The following is a 20,922-nucleotide window of genomic DNA, read 5'->3' as shown; positions in this document are numbered from 1 at the left end:
AACAAAAACTGGTAAATAAAGAATAATTCACTCTCAGCCTGATTGTCTTTGAGTTGAGACTGACTGGCTTGGAGCTAGGACATCAGCCTTCTCCTGCCTTCAGGCTCAGACTTAGAGTGGAACTATACCATCGGCTCTCCTGAGTCTCCAGCTTGCTGACTGAAGATCTTGGGTCTTCTCAGCCTCCCTAGTAAAAATGTTGAAAGACAAAAACAAAGAGAAAATGTTGAAAGCAGCAGGAAAAAATGACATGTCACATACAAGGGAGCCCCAATAACATTTAGAGCTGCTTTCTCATCAGAAACAATGGAAGCCAGAAGGCAGTGAGATGACATACTCAATGTGATGAAAGAAAAACAGTCAACCAAAAATATCTCCAGCAAAACTGTCTTTCAAAAATGAAGGTGAAATAAAGATATTTCCAGATGAACAACCCATTGCTAGTAGATGTGTCTTAAAAGCTGGGTGTAATACATTGACATATACATTTAAGTCAATGTTTAACAGAAATGGCAAGAGTGGACATCCTTGTCTTTTCCCCATCTTAGAGAGGAAGTATTCCGTCTTTCATCATTAAATATGATATTCATTATAAGTTTTTCATAGATACAATTTATCAGATTGAGGAAGTTCCCTTCCATTCCTAGTTTGTTGAATGTTTTTGTCACGAAAGGGTGTTGGATTTTGTCAAGTAATTTTTCTGCATCTAACAAGATAACCATGTGATTTTTGCCCTTTATCCTATTTATATGGTAGATTACATTAATTGGTTGTCAGATGTTAAACTGATCTTCCTTTCCTAGGATAAATCCCACTTGGTCATTGATATAATCCTTTTTTACGCTGCTGCATTCAATTTATAGTATTTTGTTAAGATTTTGTGTGTGTGTGCCTATATTCAATAGAGATATTGGTCTGGTGTTTTTTTCTTTTGATATTTTTGTCAGGTTTTTTATATCGAGATGATATTGGTCTCTTAAAATGAGTTGGGAAATTTTCTCTCCTCTTCTATTTTGTGTAAAAGAATTTATATTAATTTTTCTTTAAATGTTTGATAGAATTCACTAGTGAAGCCATCTGGGTCTGGACGTTTCCTTGTGGGAATTTTTAAAATTTAATCTCATTATTTGCCATAGTTCTATTCAGATTACTTATTTTTTTCATGAGTCAATTTCAGTAGTTTTTGTCTTTCTAGGAATATGTACATTTCATCTAAGTTAACTAATTTATTGACATACAGTTGTTCATAGTATTCCTTTATAATCCTTTTTACTTCTTTAAGATTGATAGTGATGTTCCTTCTTTCATTCCTGATTTAATAATTTGAGTCTTCTCTCTCTTTTTTTTTTTGGTCACTCTAGCCAGACCTTTGCCAATTTTGTCAATCTTTTCAAAGAATAAACTTTTGGTTTCATTGTCTCTATTTTCTCTATTGATTTTCTATTCTCTATTTCGTTTATCTCTGCTCTAATATTTATGTTTTTCCTTCCTTCTGCTACGTTTGGGTATAGTTTGCTCTTCTTTTTATAGTCCTTAAAGTGCAAAGTTAGGTTATTGATTTGAGATCTTTCCTAATGTAGTCAGAAAAGTTATAAATTTCCCTCTAAGCACTGCTTTAGTTTCATCCTCTAAGTTTTGGTACATTGTGTTTCCATTCATCTCAAAGTATTTTCTAATTTCCATTCACTATCTAGGAGTGTTATTTAAATTTCACATATTTGTGAACTTCTCAGATTTCTTTGTTATTGATTTCTATTTTCATTCCACTGTGCTCAGAAAATGTACTCTGTATGATTTATTCCTTTTAAACTTGTCATTTGTTTTATAGCCTAGCATGTCATCTATATTGAAGAATGTTCCATGTCCACGTGGGGAAAGTGTGCATTCTGATGCTGTTGGTGGCGTATTCTTTAGATGTCTGTTAGGGATGGTGGTGTCTGGTGTTGTTCAAGTCTTCTGTTTCATTATTGATCTTCTTCTTGTTCTACCCATTGCTGAAAGTGGGGAATTGAAGTCTCCCTCTATTATTGTTGAATTATCAATTCTCCCTTCAATTTTGTCATTTTTGCTTCATATACTTTGGGGCTTTGTGGTTATATATATATATATTTCTGATGGAATGGCTTTTTTACCAATTATAAAAATGTCCATCTGTATCTCTAATAAGATTTTTTGTTTTAAAGTCTGTTTTGTCTGATACTAGTATAGCCAGTCCTACTTTCTCATGATTGCTATTTATATGATATATGTTTTTCCATCCTTTTACTTTCAACTTACTTGTGTCTTGAGTCTAAAGTGTGACGCCTACACACAGCATGAAGTTGAATCTTGTTTTATATCCAGTCTGACAATCTCTGCTATTTGGTTCTACTGTTTAATCCATTCAGATTTAATGCTGTTATTGATATGGTTGGATTTATATCTGTCATTTCACTTTTTGTTTTCCATAGGTCTCAGGTCTTTTTTGTTCCTCTGTTCCTTCTTTACTTCTTTCTTTTATATTACATAAATATTGTCTAGTGTAACATTTTAATTTTTAATAATTTTTTCACTATATTTGTTTTGTTTTAGTGCTTGCTCAAAGATTTATCATATACATCTTATCAGAATCTATGTAAGATTTATATTAACAATTTCAGTGAGATATGGAAATATTACTCCTATATAGCTCTATTTCCATTTTGCCTTTTTTGTACTACTATTGTTATGTATATTATGTTTACATATGTTACAAACCCAAGAATACATTATTATATTATTACTTTATGTAATTTCACTTTTTTAAAGAAGCTGAGAGAATAAATGAGAGCAATAATATAGTTATAGTTTGTTATATCAATCTTCTTACTTATCATTTCTAAGTACTTCTTATTTATCACTTCTAGTTCTTTTCATTTGTTATTTTTTTATATAAGAGTTACCATATGAGTTATAATATGGTGTCATTTTACACCAATACAACTTTGCTCTCATCCACCTCCTTTGTACTATTATTGTCATATATATTACACTTTTCTATGTTATAGGCCCAACAATTTATATATATTATATATTACAGAGATATTATTACACAAATACTGTTTATACGATTCCTTTTAAATAAATTAAGTGAAGGACGGAGAAAAAACATACTTACAACACCTTTTATAATTACCAAATAGTTACTTTTACTCAATACACTATCTTTCATGGAGAATTGAAGTACTGTCTGGTGTCACTTGCTTTCAACTTTAACATTTTCCTTTAGCATTGCTTTTAAGATGTGTCTACTAGTGATTGATTCTTATTTATCTGGAAATATCTTTATTTCACTTCATTTTTGAAAGATGATTTTGCTGGAAATATTTTTGGTTGACTGTTTTTCTTTCATCACATTGAGTATGTCATCTCACTGCCTTCTGGCTTCCATTGTTTCTGATGAGAAAGCAGCTATAAATGTTATTGGGGCTCCCTTGTGTGTGACATGTCATTTTTTTCTTGCTGCTTTCAACAACTTCTCTTTGTCTTTGGCTTTCAACATTTTTACTATAACGTGTGTTAATGTGGATCTCTCTAGTTTTCATACTTAAAGTTAATTGAGCTTCTTAGATGTGTAGATTGATCTTTTCCAACAAGTTTGAGAAGATTTTAGCCATTTTTTAAATACGTTTTTTGATATGCTCCTTTCTCTTTGCCTCTCCTTCTGGTACTTCCCATTTTGCATATGTTGGTATGCTTAACAGTGTCCACATTTCTCTGAGGCTCAGTTCATTATTACTTGTTCTTTTATCTCTGCTCTTCAGACTGCATAATCTCTATCAATTCATCTTTAAGTTCACTGATTCTTTCTTCTGCCATCTCAAATCTACTGTTAAGCTCCTCTAGTGAATTTTTCATTTTGGTTATTGTACTTTCCAACTCCAGAATTTCTATTTGATTCTTTTTATATAATTTCTATTTCTATTGAAATTTCCTATCTGATAACACCTTGTCATCACACTTTCCATTACTTCTTTAAGTGCCATTTCCTTTAGTTCTTTAAACATATTTATAATAGTTGAGTCAAAGTCGTTGCCAAGTCCAACATCTGGGTCCTCTCAAAGGCTATTTCTGTTGCCTGCTCTTTTTCTTGCATACAAATCACATGTTCCTGTTTCTCTGCATGTTTTCTGAGTTTTTCTTGAAAACTGGACATTTTAGATCATAGATTGTAGCAACTCTGCATACTGATTCACCATCATGACCTCTCTGGGTCTTGTTTTTAATTGTTGTTTGCTTGTTTATATGTTCAGTGACTTGACTGGACTATTCCTACAAAGTCAATTTCCCTCACAGTATGCAGCTTCTAAAATCACTCCTCAGAGGGTGCAGTGTGGACACACTTACAGTCACCCTGAAGTGACAGTTGTTTTACCAGGACTCTCTTTGATTGTCTCATTCTTTGATCTCCTTTTTAGCTCCCTGTTGATCTGCCTCTATTGGCACCCAGCTATTAGCCTCTACAAATTGCTAGCTCATTTCTCTATTGTTTTCAGCAATGTCCTATGCCACAAATTGCTCCATAGTCCAATTCAATTAAGTTCAGACCTCTTTGCAGGGACAATCTTTGAATCTAGTCTTTGAAGATTGTTCCAATCCCAGGAGAGCTCTTCTTAGCTGTCTCTTTTCTAATTCTTTCAGTTATGCTTCTAGCTATTCTACAGTTTAGCTTGTTACTATCATGAAGTTACCAACATCCTCACAATTGCTTACTACCAAAATCTCCATTGTTTTTGATAGCACCCTTAGGTTTGAACTTTACCATACTCTATTCCAAATAAAATCAATGCCCTTAAGGAGAGCTATGGAGCTCTCTGTTCTTACACTCTGCCTCTCTGGTAAAACCTCTGTGCCAACACTGGAGCTGGGCACTGGGACAGGGGCATGCCTCTCTTGCAGTGACATCCTTGCTTTGTGAGTGGTGCATTGGGGGAGAACAGTAGCCCTGGTCTTTTTGGCTTGCTTCTCCTGACATGGAACCCTGTGAATGAGCTGGGGTGAAGGCCGCCATATTCTTGACCTGCCCGGGATAGAGATTTTGCAACCTGAAGCTGGTGCTAGGGAATGAGAAGTTCTGGCTGCTTGCTTCTCCAGGGAAGAAACTGTAGCCCTAGACTGGGAACTGGGAGAGTGGAAGCCTTTCTTGGCCACATTCACCTGGAATAGAGCTTCCGTCACTCTGATCTAGGAGGGAGAGGGATGGCCTGTGGTTCAAATGCCATAGACTCATTGTTATTACAGAGATTTAGTAGATTGTCTTAAATAAATGTTTCTCCATTTGCTGTATACCCTTAGGACAATTTCTGAAAACTTTAAATGGTTATTTTTCAAATTTTTCATGAGTTAGAGTTGTATAGCTGAGGAGAAGTTCAGTGGAGCTCCTCAAACTGCCATTTTAGAAATGTCCCCCATATATTTCTTTAACAGATGAGATTTGCCTAATGCTCAGACTCAGGAGAAACCCTCAGAAGAGGAACTCTGTAAAACCAGAAGTCTCAAAGAGGAACCTAAGGTTGGAAGCCACCAAGACTGACCTGCAGAGTTGTTAAGACTGTGTACTCAGCTCATCAAGCCATGTGCCCATGGAGCTGTGTCTATCCAGAAGAAGTAGCACATTTTTCTAACATGTGCAGGCAGAGGGACATCCTTTTCTAATCCACACAAAGGTACCAATGTACTTGCACAGCCCCAGAAGCCACAGAGACTCCAGCTGATGGGTTATGTAGGATGAGTCAACCATCCAGAGCAGTAGTTCCCAATTTTGGCTGCTCATTAGGATCACTTGGGGAGCTGTTGAAAAATACCAATGTGAGGGTCCCACCTAGACCAATTAAATCAGACTCTCTTAGGATGGGGCCCAGTCATCTGTATTTTTAACAGCCCCTCAGGGGATTCTAATGTACAGTCAGAATTGAGAACCACTGATCAAGAGCTTGGAGCCAGGGGAATGGGATTCTTTGTACTCAAACACCTCAAGAGGATGTAAGCTGATGATAGAGGTCTAATGCTGGCAGCTATAAAATGCTCTAAGTAAACAGTGAGTAAAATTGGCAGAGTCAAATTACAGTAAGTAATTTCTGTCCCAAAATACATCACTAAAGTTGTCCCCAAATAATAAGAAAAACAGACAGTGACACTGTAAACATTGTTTCCCCACCACCCACTGTCAGTCCTAATTGATATGACTCACCCAAGCCAAGTCAATTATGTCTCCTTGTGTCATGATGACATCTATGGTGGCAGACCTTGCCCACTCCTTTGGCCACACTCTACTCCATGCTCTTCTCGGCATAGATAGGATCAGCAGCTGTCTTTACAGAGACATTAATTCCCAAATGCCAGAAAACACAGTACCTTAATCCCAGGGACAGGCTGTCATGCTTTAACAAAAGGGACTCTACTTAATGGTGAGAGTTTGACCTGGAATCAGACTTGGGTTCAAATTCTAGCCTAACTACTCTAAGCCATTGACCTTAACAAGTTACTCCATCTCTCCGAGTGGCCAGAATGTTCTGCCCCAAAAAATACTCACTTCTGCACAGAAATAAATCACTAAAAAGTGTGCCGGGCATATGTCAGGTACTCACACTTCTCTTGCTCCTCACCTCAGCACACGCACACACGCACACACACACACACACACACACTCCTTCCCAGGAGAGGAAAATGAATGAAGCTTTAGTGATAAAATGATTTGCTAGTTAGTGACACACTAGTCAGTGACAGTTACTAGTATTCAATGAAGGGGACTCGATTAATGAAAAATAACAACCTTAATTCAGGACAAATGGCTTTTAAGTGTTACCTGGATTGGTCTAATAAAAAATCTGCTCTTCCAGTGCACCCATATCATTTTAAATGTCCTGGGGTGTCCCACACAACTGCCCATTCAGAGAAACACACTAGAGGCCATTGTGTGGGAGCAGTCTGGACTATGCAGACTTTCCTTGTATAATACAAAGAAAAGCACTGGATTCTTGGGCCTGGTGATGAAGCTTCTTGGAAGGAATGTGGCACTCTTTAAACGATTAAAAAAGACATTTCTCTCAGCAGCCTTAGTCGGGCCTCCTCTCTTATCTTTCAGAGTGCCTGGCACATCAGGAAGTGCCCCCAGGAATTCTAAAGTCGTCAGGAAACCCATGCAGATCTGAGAACAACCTTCTCACCCTCACCCCCTGCCTTACCCCTTGCATTTTCCCATCTCTCCATCCCTCCTGTTTTCTGCATTTTTTCAAACTTCTTTATATTTATTCTAGCGATAGCCTGCCATGCAATAAAAGAATGGGGAAAATCTCATTAAAATTATATCAAAAGGAAAAAGATGGAGTAGAGCTTGAAATTCCTGCCATCTACACACAATAACCTAATCAACTCGAACACACAGGTTAAATGGAGTCCACCCTCTGGTGAGCCCGGATGATTAAACCCCCTCCCGGGGAATTGCTACCTTCAGGACACCTAGTGGTGAGCCATATTAAAATGCAGCCATGAAAATACCTCACATTTTAGAGGACTTTTAACCTCCCCACTCACTTTCACAACTATTTATCTTACTGACTTCTGCACAGGGCCCTGGGAGGCGAGAAAAGCTATTGCTATTATCCCGTTTTGATAGCCAAGGCAAAGGAGGCAGTGAGGTTTCTCTGACGTCACCTAATTATTGATGGGGAAACCAGGCAAGGAGCTCAGTCTTGGTCAAAATGGACCCAGGTGCAAAAGATATCAAATGACTGACTAAAACTTCTGCTAGCATCTTCCTCTCCCTCTCCTTGTTTGAATTTGACACAGGCCTGAATAACTGGGAGAACACTGTTTGCTCAAGGCTGAAAGTCAGGTGGCATAAATCCATGTTAGCCTGGAAACCCAGGGTAACAGGAGGATCAGAAATCCGTATGCAGCGCCACTGTCAGTAAGTTGAATAAATAAACATTTTACTAAATTTGTACGAATTCCTCACAAAGTTAATCCATCCTAGTTTTCGTCAGGGCATATTTTCTCAATCAAAGAATATAAAAAGTAGAATATGTGGGGCAATGGGGAGGCTGAAAAAAAAAATTTTAGCATTAAAAAGAGGCCCCAGATTCTCAGAGGTTGGAAATCACCACTTCGAATTATTTCTTTGCTGACCCTCCTCTCAAAACTCACCAGTCCTGATTTCCATTCCTTCCGGGGCCTGATCTCTGCTTTAAAATGATAGTAAGCTAATACGATAATATAATCCATATTAATAATTTAATGCTTACCCTTCCTAGGTAATATATGTGCATTTTTAAATGGGCCTTTTTAGACAACACACTTTAATCCAAAGCAAACTTTCGAACTCACCATTCCCTGGCTCTGACTTCTCACCTGGGTTCCAGATCTGTGTATTCTCAGCTTACTAAACATCTCCACTCGAACCTCCCTGAGGCATCAAAACTCAGTGTGTCCAAAACTGATCCTCCACTTGTATTTTTCATCTCAGTCCATGACCCACCAACCACCCATTTATCAAAGCCAGGGACCTGGAGCTTTTCTAGGTTCTTTACCAACAGCTGGGTCAATCTACGTAACTCAGCATTTCCCAAATGACCTATCCCATCAATAGGTAAAATAGTTTCCCTGATCAAATAAGTTTTGAAAATACTGGAGCAGACAAAGTTAAATCTTTATTATAGGACTTAGAGTTTCTAATAAGTTGCCCTGCATTGCAAATATCCAAAAGGAAGATATACCACCTAGTGTCTCCCAAACTCATTTACCCAGAGAACCCGTATTTTCTTTGCAGAGCATCTTGCAGGATCTATGTATTATAGAACCTACTTTGAGAAATGCCCTGACAAGGTCCATTTGAAACGTATTTTCTTGTCCTTAACCGCCCCACGCAGTTTCTGGGATGTACATGAGTGGTGTTATACTGGTATACACATTAAAAAAACCTGAAATGCTGAGGCATTACATGATTTGGAAGCCAGAAACGTTAAGGAAAATACATCTTTACAAATATTTATTGAAATCCTAGTCAAAATGTCACTGATATTTTGGTAGCTCTTCTTCATGAAACGCGTTTATGCATAAGAATGGGAGAACATCTGAAAGGATGGACGCTCAACAAGCAGCTGATTGGAGTTTCCTCTGGGATGTGTTGTTAAAGGGGAAGAGAGAGAGGTTGTCAAGGCTTATTCTCCACATGTCTGTATTGTTTGACTTTGTTATAGCAAGCATAGGTTACTTTTGTAATTTGTTTTCCTGAAAAATCAATACAGAAAAAAACAACAATAAATAAAATGCCTGGTGTAGTAAGTACTGCTTTGAAAAATCAATCTGAAAGAATGAAAATACAAGAGACAAGACATTCCTTAAAAAGTAGAATAATGTGTAAGAACTTGTCTTACCAATCATTACAAAGTCTTTGAAGACATAGTCATTTTTAAAACGATAGTGGCATGAGTATGTAGACGGACAGATGAGTGAAATCAAATAGAAATTCCACAAATAGAATCAAGGAGATGTGAAAATTTAGCGTGTCATCAAGTTGGCTTTTCCAAGCAGTAGAGAAAGATATACTCAGTAAATTTTATTAAAACAATAGATTAGCTATTTCCCAAATAAGTATGCTTGTACACCTACCTTACTTTTATACCAAAATAAATTCCAGACGGATCAACAATTTAAAAGTTATCTTGAAGGCTTGAAATTAATAGAAGAAAATATGCATAACTATTTTTATGATCCTGGTTTGAAGGAAGCCTCTTTAAACTTCTGTAAAAGCCAGAAATGATAAAATCAAAAGATTTTATTTACAATCAAACAATTGTACATCTGATAACATAAAAATGCCCTAAAGCAAAAATCATTGCAAGGTTAAAGTACAAATAAAACATAGAGGAAAACGTTTGCAACACATATGACAAAGGGCTAACATTTTAATATGCAAAGCCCCTTCGCAAATCACTGAGAGAAAGATCATACCGGAAGATCCAAAAAATTACAAGCCCCAATTTCTTAAACTTAGCCTTAGTTAAAGTTAAAATCAGAGGTCATGAGCTTTTAATAGCAGGAATATTGGGAAAAGAAATCACTGAGCAAGGCTTTAATGTTTTATTATAAAGATAAGGAAAAAAACTGCAGGATAGTTAAAACTCAGATACTTATATTTAAAACACAGAGACTTATACCTAAAACTCAGGTACTTATATTTAAGACTGAGATAAAGATAAGGAAAAAACTGCAGGGTATTTAAAGCTCAAAGAGAGAAACTAAGAATATAAATACTACCCAGATTGAAGTGAAGGTTCTTTCTTATCATCTTTATACTTCATCAGTGCTTGTCATTATAAAATTGAACCCTGGATAGGTCATTTGCAAGAAGCTCTTCTGTGAGGTTCTCGTTTCTGAACAATATTTTATTGTGACATAACCTCTAACCTTGAGATTAATAAGTATGTTTATTTGCTTGTTATAGGAAACTTTATTTATTCATTGTTCATTTGTTATATGAAAATGAATTGAAATTAATTCAACAATGTAATATTTAACCCACTGATTATTTTAAATAATTCAAATAGCAAAAAAGGGGAGAGGGAGAGCGGGATGGGGGTCTGGGGGGTGCGGGAAGAGAGGAGAGAAAGAAAGGAAGAATAGTCTGCTCCTATTTTCCTGGAGTTGAGAACCCACCTCTTTTTCTCCTTGCATAAATCACAATGCAAGTAAAAAAGACTAGTAATTATGCCCAAAATATTGCAGAATTTCAACTTTTTCCTCAACGTGCTTTAAATCAAAAATTGGCAAACAACATTGTATCAGTCAGGATTGCTTTTGGTGGAAAGCTACAGAAAATCTAACACTGTCCAAGCAATAAACACATTCAATTACCTCAAATGACAAGAAGTCTGAGATAGGAAGTTCTGGGGATTGATCCAGCCTCTCACTGACGTCAACTTGGTAAGTGGATACCTCTATGACTCTCTTGCAAAAATCACCTCCTTAAAAAAAAGTTCAAAGCAATTGGGAAGCTTCTCCAGCTGGGAAGCCCCTCCAGGCCCCTAAAGGCTGAATCACACCCGCCGCCCCCAGTGCGCCCATCTGTCCCCAGCGCTTGTCACACTGGACTGTGATTCGCAGTCTTTATTCTGTCTTCTCCATCAGGCAGTGAGGGGGCTTCCTCCTGATTTCCAGCTCTCAACAAGTGCTTGGTACACAAGGAGGCCCTCAATAATTGTCCTTTAGATGAGTGAATAATAGGCACCATCCTAAGCCAGAGAAAAGAGTAAGGGGGAGCCCGTGCACTTTTCATCATCCCTTAGATGCTGCTTAGAACCTTGCAACCCAATGAGACAAAACAAAAGGGAGCTATTCCATTTAACAACTAGAGGAGGCTGAAGTTCTAAAGCCAAAGGCAAGAGGATCATTCAGAACATCAATCGGCAGCCTACACACCACAAGACCAGAAAGGGTACGCAGAGACACTGGCATTGCCAGGTTGGACCAGTTCAAACCCAGACAAAGTTGCCCCTGCTGCCAGCACCGCTTCTCACATCCCAAAGGATGTGTAAAACATTTAAGGCCTCCTCCATCCTTCTCCTTTGGGTCTCAGAGGACACCTCCTCCCCCTACTAAAATTACGCTTTCACTTTTTCACTCCTCTTTTTTCCTCGCTAAGCAGCCCGGAGGAGTCCTTTAGGGACGCTCTTGGAGGAAATTCTCCCCCATCTTAATCAGCAGCATTGCCTCCATGATGAAAACTTTGCTCATGCTAGGTTTAGCATTGATTTAAGCTTTGGAAACACAAAACCAGAGACCAGAGTCTATGGCAGATGGGGAAGGACTGCCAGGTGGAAAAGACAAAGAAAAAAATAAACACTGGGGCAAAACTATTTTCTCACCACATTTGTTGTTCTGATAAATCTCTGCATTCTTGCAAAGAAAACTTACTCTTCTCCCCGGTGCCCCCCGCAAACTGGGTCTCTCCGTCCCAAATCTAGTTTTTCAGAATAGTAATTCTCTCAAGCAAATTATCCCGTGGTAGTGCAGGTGCTAGCTTCCTCAGGCTCAAGCAGGTGATCGCTTTTTCAGAGTAAATGTCTTGCCTCACTTACCTGGCGGTCAGCTCACTGACCCAGGCCGCTGCAGCTGGTCATGAACCTGTTTGTGCATTGTGTGTTGGGCCACACAAATGGGAAAAAGGGATTTTATCTGCCTTTCAAAGAAAGCCCTAGAGGGATTGACCCAGTGGTGCAGCAGTTAAATCCCCACATTCCACTGGCCTGTGGTTCGCCAGTTCAGATCCTGGGCGTAGACCCATGCACCACTTGTCAAACCATGCTGTGGCAGGCATCCCACATATAAAGTAGAGGAAGATGGGCACGGATGTTAGCTCAGGGCCAATCTTCCTCCGCAAAAAGAGGAGGATTGGTGGCAGATGTTAGCTCAGGGCAGATCTTAGCTCAGGGCTAATCTTCCTCAAAAAAAGAAGAAAAAAGCCTGAGAAGTGTCATTTGGGGCTTACCTATTGCTCCCAGCAGCCCTAATTGTCAAGAACTGAGCTGGAGCCATTAAGTTCACTCCTCTCTCCTTTTCTAAAAGATTCTCCTGCGAATCAAATAATTTAATCTCTTCTGGGGATCTCAGTAAGGCACCCTCCTTCTGCTTTCTACCCACCAGAACCCCTGCTCTCCTCCTTCCCTCTGCCACATTTTCTGGTTCTGTCCATGGTGGTTAAAGCAGTCTGTGAGACGCTTAAACTCAGTTTCCTCACAATCTGCCTGTATTTTCAAACTCCATGGTTACTTCCAAGTGTCCGGTCATCTCTGCCCACTAACTCCCCACCAGGGTCATAGCCTTTGCCTCAAAATGGCTGCCCTCCAGTTCGAGGGATTATAATCAGTCTCCCATGCGTTCTCTTGGGAGACTTAGAAATCCAGGATCCCGCACCACTCATGGCAAGTACAAATTGTGGTTTATAGCACTTTATCTTCATAAACTATTTTTTATGTTAATTCACTTAATTTCTATATTATACCACTTTCTTCCAGGGTGGTAGAAACTCACTCCTGCTCAGTTTGGAATCCACCTTCTTTCCCCAGGCTTGTGTTCAAATTCTAAGGCGGCCTCACACAGTGCAAACACGCTTGGTCCTTATAGGAAGCCAGGAAGTGGCTGTTCTTTATTCCTTTGTGCCTTCTCGGGCACACTGGCTCTCCCCACAGCTTCCGCAGTACTTGGTGGGGCACAGGAGCCCTTTGCTCTTTGGGTGCCACTTGTGGCTCAGGAATCTCTGCAAAGCTGTGCATAGTCTCTGAGGGCTGGCAATCTCACCACCTGCCTCTGGTACTGCCCAAGAAGCAGGGCACAGAGCCCTCCCTCCCGCACCCACCAATGTCTCTGCTCTCATCCCTTCCCCAAGCAGTTGCCCCCACTCCCTGACCCAAGAGACTCTTTCCCTGGTCCAAAAGAAAGCCCTCTGTCCTCGAACCCTGTTCTACCAAACTCTACCTATATCCCAAATCTTCTCAGTGCTTCCCAAGGTTTAGAGTTTAGAAACCAAATCCACTCCCTCTTTCTCATTGACATCTTGTCACTTCCCTCCCTTGAGGCAATGACTCCAGAGGACTTAGTTAATTGAGTGGGGCAGTAGAGGGAAAGGGGAGATAATAGCAGGGGAGAAAGAAAGAGAAAAACATCAGCTAATATTTTAAAATGCCATCACATTTGCATCTGCTATTACCTGATTTGGAACTGTCTCGTTCTTAAATCTCAGAAGACATTAGTGATTGAAAGATGCCGTCCCTACAGGCTATTTTCCTCCTTCTCAGATCACGAGCCTTGCTTTTTGCTTATCCCTAGCCCGGAAGTACATTTTACACCTTCACCGATCAGCCTGGACCCATTTTTATAGCAACCACCTCTCTCCATTATTCCACTTAGGCATTTTTCTGCCTCCAGTTCCTGGACCACTTCACATTTCATTAGGTGCTTCATCAGGAAGGGGAGAAAGAAGTGGGCTAGTTCAAAATGACTGCCTTCATTTGCTGAATTCTTTGTTTTGCACCAGGAAGCATTTCTGCATCTCAGTCCTCATATTCAAGCACCGTCAAGAGAAACCCCTCCTGTCAGTTCCAATTCCACTCCATTTACTGGCATACACAGTTGAATGAGCTGTTTAAGTGGGGCTGTTATGAAATGAAATGAATTTGAATTTGCATTCTGTATTCTTTCAATTATTTATGAGTTGGGGTAACCCATATCAGTGACTTTTCCCCTCCACCCTCCTGAATCATCAAGAGAAAGTGGAAGGAAAAGTAACTCAGCACTTTTTGCAAGGCCTGAGGGTAATTAGTGCTTACTGTGCTGATCTTCATGAAGGACTCATACCCTGGCTTCTAGCTATAGCCTTTCAGACCTTTGAAGATCTTTGGGTCTAGAGCCACCACTCTATGAAGCAGAGGAGACCAAGTGTGATTTGAGAGGCCCCATCAGGTACCAGGTGTTCTGCCCTCCTCAAATCCCCAATATTGAAGTCACTTTTTAGACTGCTTTCAGAAAAAGCCTCAATTAGCCACTATTTGAGTGATCCTTTGGGGGTTTGGGCATGGCCCCTTAAAGATCAGTTAGTATGTATATTTGTGGCCTGCCTGCCATGGGAAGTCTCCCCTAATTTTCTCCCATTATCAGCTTAGCTAACCATCACCTAGGAAGGCTCAGAGTATCTGGCCCTGCAAGAGAGGGTTTTTGTAAAGAACCTCAGGACTATACCTTGAATGCTGAATGGATAGGGGTTGCCTGTCCATTACTCAGCCACCTGACTTCATCAGGAAGGGGAGAAAGTAGTGGGCTGGCTCAAAATGACTAGTCATGCACAGACTCCAGGAGAGTGTACAAAACAGGCCCTTACTTTTGAAAACAAACGCAAGGTCTCTCTCTTTAGTTAAACCTAGGAGGCTAAGTTAGGAGGCAAAGGGATCAAGTTCTTCACCCCTCGTTCCAGGGCTAGCGCTAGTTACCAAACCCGGATTCTTTAGCTGGTCCTCTCCTGATTCAGTCCATTCTCATACCACTTGTTTCCACCAAAGTTTATGCAGCCATTTTGTGATTTTCTTAGGTTGTTTCTCCAAATAAAGAAGGGCTATATTGGAAAACTGAGGGGGGTGTATCATTAAAAAAACAAATACAAATTTATAAAGAACTGATAGGGTAACTGAAAGTAGATTGCAGAATAAAAGCCTGGAGAAAATGAGTCTAAACAAAATTAAAGGGCAGCATTTGGAGGTCCTTTAATTGCATGGTAATTGGGAGTCAAAGTAGAATCTATTTAGAATCCACGAGGCCTATTAGGAGTCCAGAGGACCAATAGCAAGTCAACTAAAATTAGGAAAAGAAATCAGACTTTAATTGTAAACAGAAGACTAATCATTAGCTGTTCTCTTTCCCCAGAGAAAGTCATGGATAGTTGCCTGACATTTTACATTTTACTTTAAGTACAAAAAAAATTACGCCAGTGGCCTACTCATTAGCTGGTTTTTCTGTGCTAGTGGACATCAGAAATCTAGGTAAAATTCAGGATTAAAAAACATCTTCCCAATTCCTCCACAATAACATACTGTCCAAATTGTCCTTTATCCACTCCGGGTCTACAACTGAAGACAAAGGACCCCACTTTGCATATGTGCCTGACAGCTCACCTATGGCTTCTTGCCAAGTCACTGCCTGACACGCAGACCAATTACATGTGCACTGAAAATATAGTTAACCCAAAGACTTTGAGAAATGTGTCTCACTGCTAAGTAGCAAGGAACTCTGCTCGATAGCTGCCATGTTCGTGTGACAGAGGTAAATAAGGTCAGCCTCAGCCACAATTACATACATATTGATATAGGATCAGATGAGTCTGAAATTAGTATTATCTCTTAATAACTGCTTATTATATAGCAGTCAAATATGATTTTTTTAATACTTAAATTAATCTGGCCTTAATATCTTTAACTGTATTAGGGTTCCATTTGCCTACTACATTAGAGCAAACTGTTGTTGAGGTAGACATGAAATTAGGACAGATATTGTTGAAATGACAGATTACATTGAAAATTACCCACTGCTAATATGTGGAAAACCATCCCAATCTTTCAACCTTATTTGGTTTTACTTGAATACCTTACAATTCCTCTGACAGATCCATAGACTAATCTTCTCTGTGTAGGTTCTAGGAGCATTTCTATGATGTAAAAGAAAAAATAAATAAAAACAGATCTACTTTTTTATTTTAGTTTGCCAAATAGTAAATTATTTATTAGTGCAGGGGGTTTTTTTCACTTTTTTGTTTGGGCACAAAGTTTATATCCCAAGGGCTTCATGTTATGCAGTTTTTAAAAGACTGCATTAAATCTTTCATCCATTTAAAAAGCATCTGGTAGGTATAAAGTACTGCGATGGGCATTAGAAAGATTACAAAAGTGTATATAGTGTTATAGGACTCTGGTGCTCAAAGGAGGAGAGACGGCTTCCAGGGAAAAGATCAGGGAAGACTTCATGGAGGTGACAGAACAAGAACTAGGCTACTCGATAGAGGAGCTCCTTTCATTTGTTTAGTGTATATTTGTTAAGCTATAGCCTGTGCTGAAAAATGTCACGGGTGAAGGTGCAGAGGCAGATGCTGTCAAGAACGTTGGCATAACCACCAGCAGACTCGCTAAATTAAACACAACATAGTTTAGGGCTGTGATGAGAGAGAGACGGCTCTCAGGTACTGACTGGACTTGGACTGACTCCTGAAGGGCCTGTAGCCAGCCTAAGGAGTCTGGGCCTCACTTCTGGAAGCCATTAGATGTTTATAACCAGGAGAGGAACATCAGCAGTAGGTTTAACTTGGGTAGAAAGAAGCTGGAATCAAAGAAACCAGCTAACCTGCTCTGTGTAGGTTCTGGGTTCAGCTGCTGGGAATATTGCTAGACGTCCAAACATGTCAGAACTAGCATGATCAGTCTGGAAGTCCTGCATACCTGGTGTTTAAAGCCACAGGTTCACAAGAGGTTATCTAGACAGGGAGATCACGTAGACTCGAGCTACAAAAGAAGATCAAAGAGACCACACGGAAGAACACAACATCGAAGCAATAGGCAGTGGTCAGAAACAGGAGAAGTGGGGGAAACGGTGTCTCAGGCACCCAGAACGCAGAGGTTCATGAAACAGGGAGTGAATAACACAGCTTATGCTAGAGAGAGGTCACATAGGACGGAGACTGAGAGTGAGCAATCAGGAGCACTTGAACCAAATGCCAGCAGCCCAGTAGTTTTGTGGAAGCAGAAGCCAGAGAATATTGTGGATTGTGAAGAGCGAGCGAAAGGCAGGAAGACACAAAATCCAGGCAGAATACTCTTCCAAGAAATAAGGCTATATGGGCTCTAGCAAGGAAGAGCAGTATCTTGGCCAAGGAAAGAATTATTTAAGATGGGGGAGATCTGAGAGCAATTACATGTTTTAGGAGAGGAGCCAGAGAAAGGGGAAAATTAAAGATACAGTGAAAAAATGAATCAACGGATATAATAAGTATACACAACCTAGGAAGTACCTCACAAGAAGCAGTAAGCAGAGAACAAATGCCGCACTTCTCCAGCGCCCCAAAACCCTCCACCACGGAGTCAGACACAACGCCAACTTGTTGAGAAAAAAAAGTGAAGGAAACAAAAACAGGAAATCCAGTCAGGGCTGGGAATATGAGAAATGAAACACTTGTCCAGCATATCGTGATGAGAAACCTCACCCAGGGTGACCTGAAGAACAACCCAGGATGATGTCTTCATGCACACCGAAGGCCTCTACTGCCAAAGCGTTGCGCATGTTCCTGACAATAAAATCAGTTCGAGAAGGATGTTAGCCCCTGGCGCTGCAGGTGCCCCTTGAGAAAGGCAGGAGGTATCCTGCAGCCGTGGGTTCCATGGATTCAGCCGGGTCTGTGGAAGTCACAGGAAGAATGAGGGTGTGTATATACACAAAAGCAATAAAGGCTAGGCCGCCTCAGTTCACCTGCCCTTGGCCTCAGTGGTAGAATTCTTGATGGCGTTTTAATTTATTAAATAGAAGAGAATTAGTTAGAATGAGCAAGTAAAATTTAGCACATTACGTAGATGACTTCCAGTAAATTCCTCAAAAAGTGCCCCTAAATATTTCACTGAGAGAAATGCAGATCTCTCAAATGAAGTAAGTTTACTTTTGAATTTCTGGGGTGAACGTTTTGAGGAGAACGCTGGCACTAGAAAATCTCCAATTGCTACTGCTTTCCAGAGGGCTGCTCCCCACAGACCGCTGAACAAGGTTATGTTGTAAAAGACTCAGGCTGAGGACAGGCCCAGAGAGAGGGCCACGGGCTCTGCAAATTCTCACAGGGCCCCCTTGGCTTTGCCTGTTAGAAGGTTAATCCTAATTCCTGTAAATGAACCAGATTTGAAAATAGGTGTTTAGGAACAGAAGCAGCCCCAACGCCACGGCTCACAAAGCAGCCAGGCGAGTAGCGTGAGCAGCCCAGTGTTCAACGCTAATAGGTTTACCAAGTGAAATAAAGGCTGAATTGGGGCTAGGGGAGAGCGTTTCACCCTATCTGACCTCTGAGGAAAGTCACCCAGGGGGTCCTGTGGGGAGCAGAGCAGATAGGAGGGAAAATACCCACATGCCCCCATCGGAGCTGATGGTCCCTTGTCATGGAACTGAAGTAGAAAAAAGAAAATGTTTCCAATTACTATTACAGTTTTTTATTTGTTTTTATTTTATGTATCGAAGTGGGTCAGTGTTTGTCGCGTTCCGCTGCTCAGTCTCCCCTATTAGGACACACGGCTGTGCAGCAGAGCCCACAGAGACCAACATCAGAGGCCACCCTCTGTCCTCACAGACCCCAGATGCACACGGACACACCCAGAAATCCTGACAGCTCTTCTCAACGAGTGGCCAGGCGGGAAGGACGTGGGTGGAATAAATCACAATTCAGGAGGTCTAAAGTTCCACGTTGCTTTGCATGGTTTGTTTTACCAACCCCCAAACTCTGCTCTTAAAAAATGTTAAAGTCAATCTGTCTATGGAAACAGAAAATTATATGGACTATTAATTCTGTTTATGCCTTTTTGCATAAAGATCATTGGCTTTTCAGACCACTGGTGCTGCACATACATAGACACATCACATTTTAGCAGCCTGCATGCACTCCTTTGCAAATGTTAATGTGTCTTTGTTAATGGGAATTCTTGTAGTGAGCTTATATCTATGCCTTATATATAGTTTTTGAGCAATTTTTGCCCTCCTGATTCCCATCATTTTCTAAAATAATATTTTCCCTACTAACAAATGGAATATACATTTATTATAGAAAATTTAGGAAGTAAAGAAAAGCACAAAGAAGAGAATAAAAATCATTCATGAGCACTGCCTAGGGGTAAACACTCATCATTTTGGTGCATACACTTCTAATCTGGTTTTCTATGCATAAATACACTTTTCTTCTCCAAAATAGTATTATACTATTTTATAAACAGGTTTTTTACACTTAATATGTCACACATTTTCCTATATCCCTAAATATTCTCCCAAGTAGAATTTTCAAAAGATATATAATACACCACACAATGCATAAGCCCGAAGTTATTCAACCATCCCTTATTGCTGGATATTTAAGTTGTTGCCAATATTTTGTTATCATTAGCCAAATTATGTCGAACATCCTTTTATCCTTGCTTAAGTTCAGCATTATTTCCTCAGGGTAAAATCTTGTAAATTGAGTTGCTGAGTCATTGAGATTAGCCAATAATTAAGGCTTTCTATATATTGTAAAATTGCTTTTCAGAAAGAACATACCAATTTATATTCCTACCAGTGGTATATCAAAGCGCCTTTTTCCCCATTTTTCTCCAAGAGGTTTCCCATTATTTTTACATTCTGTCTTTTTGGAAGGGAACTTGTTCTGACCGTTTCCTCTAAACCAGTAAATGAATGGCACGATCAGTGTTAAACTCGTTCTCATGTCGTAAACCTGTCAGGCAAAACTGGCCTTCAGCATGTTAAATCTAATCATTGAACACTGTTCTAATGTGGCTCCCATCTCCTCACTTTCTACGTCTAATCTGTTCTTTTTCGTACACAAAATGTTTCTGATCAGATATCTAAATGTGCTTAAGTAAAAATGAAGGCAATTTCAAACAGTTGGGGATATAGATTCCAAATATGGTTCTATAAAAAGTAATGAGGTTTTGAATTGTAAACTGTCAGTTGAGGGGAGAGTTCTCAGCAATGAGTGTGATACTAACAGGAAGATCCAAAGAGTAAACAGCTCAGATCCCTGAACGGACCTCTGAGGGCTGAAAGCTGGGTAAAAGCTAGCAGGAGCGAACAGAACAATATCGGAGTAAATAGACTGTACCGATTCCAAGAGATAAGATTGATGAAATCCAGTGTAGCGCTAATATATCCCACCCACATGGTTATATAAATAGGATTGTGGAAGAGAGCTTATGGAAATGCGTGCCCTAAAAAAAAGAAAAAAACAAAATACAGGCTGTGTCAGGCCATGGCAGCAGGCTTGTTTTATGTATTGAACAAACTACCTCCCTAAAGCATCCTCCGAAAACTGGATCTGAGTCTGGTAGGGTAACATGAAATGGGATGTACTGAAAATAATTTTTTTAACTAGTAATGCTAGTACATATGAAGTTATGATCTACGACTAATTTCTTGTCTAAAACAGTTTGGAACTCAATAATTAGTACAAAAGGTAACTTCTAGAAATGTTTGACAAGGAAACCCATTATTTCTGTGTGAGGCTGCCACCTGGCCTCTGTGTTGGCCAAAGCCGTAAATGAGTCCCAGAATGCTTCGGAAAAGCTGACACACTGAACTAATCTTTAATTTATTGATTTGCTACCTCACTGAAAAAAAGTGGGATATCAATAA

At 39.8% G+C, this 20,922-nt stretch overlaps 1 long non-coding RNA gene across 1 annotated transcript; it reads right to left on the bottom strand.

Annotated features, from left to right (window-relative positions):
* Nucleotides 1-8,657: 8,657 nt before the first annotated feature.
* LOC123286914 (uncharacterized) lies at nucleotides 8,658-19,369 on the bottom strand. The gene is made up of 3 exons (XR_006529730.2): nucleotides 10,873-19,369; nucleotides 9,628-9,759; nucleotides 8,658-9,246 (listed from the first exon to the last, which is right to left on the bottom strand). It is a non-coding gene; the product is annotated as an uncharacterized lncRNA (long non-coding RNA).
* Nucleotides 19,370-20,922: the final 1,553 nt, after the last annotated feature.

The sequence above is a fragment of the Equus asinus genome, chromosome 7 (genome assembly GCF_041296235.1).
Source record: "Equus asinus isolate D_3611 breed Donkey chromosome 7, EquAss-T2T_v2, whole genome shotgun sequence".
Taxonomy (NCBI): Eukaryota; Metazoa; Chordata; class Mammalia; order Perissodactyla; family Equidae; genus Equus; species Equus asinus.
This window is presented reverse-complemented; position numbering and strand designations above follow the sequence as displayed.